We start from the raw sequence: 4,163 nt of genomic DNA on the forward strand, positions 1-4,163 counted from the left end.
AGAGAGAGAGAGAGAGAGAGAGAGAGAGAGAGAGAGAGCATGAGTGTTTGTGTGAGCGGGAGCAAAAGAGTTTGGGGGGAGGGGAGAATAAACATGTTCCGGAAGCGTCTATGAGCTGGTATTACAATTAGCACCACCTACCAGCAGCACGGCGGCGTCTGTCGGGGGGCTCCCGGTGGCGGTGATCGTGATCGCGATGTTTATGGCCATGACGGCGGGGTCCTGGCGATCATCATCTGCCCCGCCAGGATGGTGGTGGTGGTGGTGGAGGAGGTGCACCCACTTCTTATTGAATCAAGTGCATTGGTACACACGCAGAAAAAAAAAAGTGCTCTGCTAAGTTTTTAGCACTGCAGCTGAAAAATTAACTGAATATACTCGGCTAATTTATTTAGCACCAGGGTTAATTTTTTAGCTATCCAGTAAACCGCACCGTTTATTACCTGTGCAGCTAATGCCACTTAGTTCAACAGCTAAATATTTTTACACCCAGCTAACTTTTTTGCACGGGTGTAAAATTGCGCAGTTGAACCGATTTGCACGGAACTGAATTTTATTTTTCTGCGTGTAGGGCAGTGCGAATTCGCATAGAGGTCAAGCGAGACTATTTATTTCGATTATCCAACATTTAAGGGACAAGTCAATGGACACGGTCCAAGAATGGTCTTTCCTTGGGTGTGGTAGCGGCGGTGGTGGTGGTGCTCGTCGTGATCCTGGTGGCCGACCCTACGACGGCTGCACGAGTATCACGCCACATGCATCCTTATCCCCATCGGCCTGACCTGCTGCTACTACACATGATGGAATGAGGAGAAGGATGAGGATGAAGTAGGCCTTCCCCAGGCGGACGCAGCTCTATACCAGCAGACAGGGGATCCGACTCCCGGTCCGGGCGAGGAGGTGGCGGGGTCGACCCGCCGCCGCCACCGCGCCCCCCGGGGAGGATTTCTCATCCCGGAGGGTAGAGAAGTAGTTGGTTCTCCGTCACGATTCGCTTTTAATTGCGTCGACCCACCACCGCCGCCGCAGATCACATCCGAGTCGGCGACGCGACGACGGCAGCTTCGGCAGCGAGCAGTATATTTCTCCCGCGGAAGGGTTAATCTCCCCCCACCCCCCGCCCCTACTTCACGACGACGCAGACAACCGGACCAAACGGCCGCGGGCTTCAACGGTTCATTAATTGAAAACGCCAACTTGCGACAAACCAAAGATACATTATAAAGTCGATTTAAAGCACTATAACTTGAGAGACTTTTACGTAGCAAAAAATTATCTATTACTTAAAAATCTACGATGGACGATAGTTTCCCGAGAACCCAAAAATAACAGTGATCCATCGTGAGGGTCAGGAAAAATCCCTGTGAGACGCTGCCCTTTGCCCTTCTCACACTGCTGGTCGCCTCCGCTCGGCGCCTGTCGCATTAGCGTACCCGTGCCAAATGTGCCAAAGGGTTTCCCACGCCCCTCCGCTCAGCGCGCCGCGGCTCCTCCAGGCGACCGACTCCAGGCGACTCCAGGAGAGGCTCCAGGAGGCCTTGATTTATGGCCCCGGCGACCTAATGGATGCGCGCGCGAGCTGCTGCCGCTGCTGGCCCGGACACACCACGGCCAGCGGCCATCACTCACCGGGGTGGTGAACCATACACGCACCACCGGACCCGATCACGTGGACGCGCGCCATCGCCACCACCATCACGTCCGTCATCGCCTCCTCCTCCACGAGCGACCCCGCCAGCTGCACCTGGCCGAGGCGCCAGGGCAAGGGAAGCAGGCAGCGTATCCGAAGCGGCGCCAAGGCGAAAAAAGTGGTACACATAACCTCCAAATCGATGTCTTCCACCCACGAAGCGGGGCAGCCGCCGCAGCCGCCCACCGTTAACGCACTCGAACACGCATGTGTACTAGTACATACTCGTGTCTAGGAAGCGATTTGGGCGCCGGCATGTAACACGGTGTCCGACTTGCTCGTCAACGCGTGCCATTACGTGCTTCACACACACACACACACAAGCGCAGACAAAGGGTTACATATTCGCACGCCCATTTAAATATTCTAGATGCCGCATAAGTTATCATCACCACTACTACTATGGTATTACGAGGGGGTGTGGGGATGGCAGAACAGATCCCAGTCAGCCGCACGCGCGCGCGCACAACCCTACCCTATCCCAACGCCGCCGCCGCCCGCCGCAGACGCGCGCGCGCGCGCACGCCGCCCCCACCACACGCACGCGCGTGCCTCCCCGTGTCGGTACGCGTGCGCTGCCATCCGCGTCCGAGGAGAAGGAGAAGGAGGAGCTCCTCTCCGAAGGGGAGTTCTAGCTGTTCTCCGTGAGGAGGTCCAGGGGGGAAGGTGGGGCGCAGTATAAAAGCTGCGCAGGGGCGGCGAGGGGCGCCACTCGCGATCTCAGCCCCGCGCACCACGCACCAGCCACCCCTCTGGATTAACCATCTCGGCAGCATGCGGGCCCGGCCGGTAAGTACACACATAAGACAGACACACACAAAAGTAAACTTAAACATGTATTTAAAAAAATATATTGTAAAATCACCTTAACGACCGTTTTTAGATCATTTTAAATTCAGGGTAAAAATTGCCTCCATGTAAAATCACACACTCGACAACAAAAAGTAGAAATACATTCAACAGTAGAAAAAAATCGTAGGACTATCATTTTCAGCGTCGACCTGCGTCATAGGCTCAGCTGTTCGACAGTAATTTTGCGGGTTTTTAAAAAAATATTTGTGCGCACAGCACACCTATAACGTGTTTGGGAATCGGAAGAAAATTTCACGCGGCTGGGGGTGGCGGGGGGCGTTGACGCGTGTGACATTTAGGTGCGGGTCGGGTCGAGCTGCGCGCTGCCAATAAGCAGCAGCAGCAGCAGCAGCAGCGTTTGCGCGGTGCGTTGCCGCCATTACTCGCAGTGGCCACGGTGGCGATGTGAATACAGATGCGGCGCGGAAATGACCCCTTCCGCGATTCTTCTCACCTCTCCGCACGAGCACGGCGGTGATAATGTGACCGACGGGGCGGAGGCGCGGAGGGCGGGGGCTCATCTTCGCCGGATACGATCATAATCACCGTCATCGCCTCAACGTTATTAGCCCGCCTGATGGATATGGTGATCATTCTCTTTGTCCCGCGGGGGTATATAATACCGATTCGCGCATTAAGTTGGCAGCTCGCGCGCGCTCGCCCACACACACACTGCCAATAATGTGTCGATGAAGGAAAGCGGCGGGGGTGGCGGGGCGTAGTGGCAGGTGCGCGCACGTGCGCCGCAGGGTACAGGGGTGGTCCTCCTGGTGCGCTTCACGCCGCATCAGCTGACAGCCCCCCCCCCCCTATTGCCCATAGGTCTGCGCAGAGCCACACCTCAGCAACGCGAAATAGATGACCAGTCATAGGAATGTGTCTAGGAGGAGGGGTGGAGAAAAAAATGGGTGTTTAATTCATACTTTTGAATAAGGAGTCACTTTCACACTTTCAAGTCGTACTCGCACTGTAGTCGAAGTATTGGACTGAGATCATTCTAATCTTTCAAGTAATCGTTTAACGTTTTGAGATTCACTGCAAGTTCCTTACGAACAACTGCTCTTCGTAACGTACAAATGATTTGGAGCATTTGTATAACAAACAAATTGTTTGTATTACGAAGAGCCTGGTTTGTATTACAAACGAGGCTTTACGTATTACGAATGGGGGGTGTTCGTAATATGAAGGAAAATCGTTCGTAATATGGCTGCTTAAGATCCTTTGTAAGTTACAAACAAATTCTTCGTAATACGAACACCGCTGTTTGTAAGGAACTAAGAGTGTTATTGTTAAAATATCTTCATCATAACCGTTTCGAGATTGTTATAATCCTAATCTCGACACTTCACACAGCATAATAGGGCATCGTTTCTACTGCGCTGAAGCAGCTGAAGAAGTAAGGAAGGAGACGGTCTCTTTGTTTTTGGTACGATAGGCAACATTTCGTTGGTTTTACCTACACGTAAACAACTGTGCCATGGGTGCAAAGACGGAAGGACGCCGTCGAGACTTACGTACACAAAAAAGGGAGCCGTTAACGTTTACGGCCGCCCCGTGCGACTCCCCAGGGGCCCGGCACGGACCATAAAGCAAAACGTTCGCGCTATTCAGGTTTACGGTC

This window comes from Frankliniella occidentalis, unplaced genomic scaffold, assembly GCF_000697945.3.
Source record: "Frankliniella occidentalis isolate FOCC.00 unplaced genomic scaffold, Focc_3.1 Scaffold54, whole genome shotgun sequence".
NCBI lineage: Eukaryota > Metazoa > Arthropoda > Insecta > Thysanoptera > Thripidae > Frankliniella > Frankliniella occidentalis.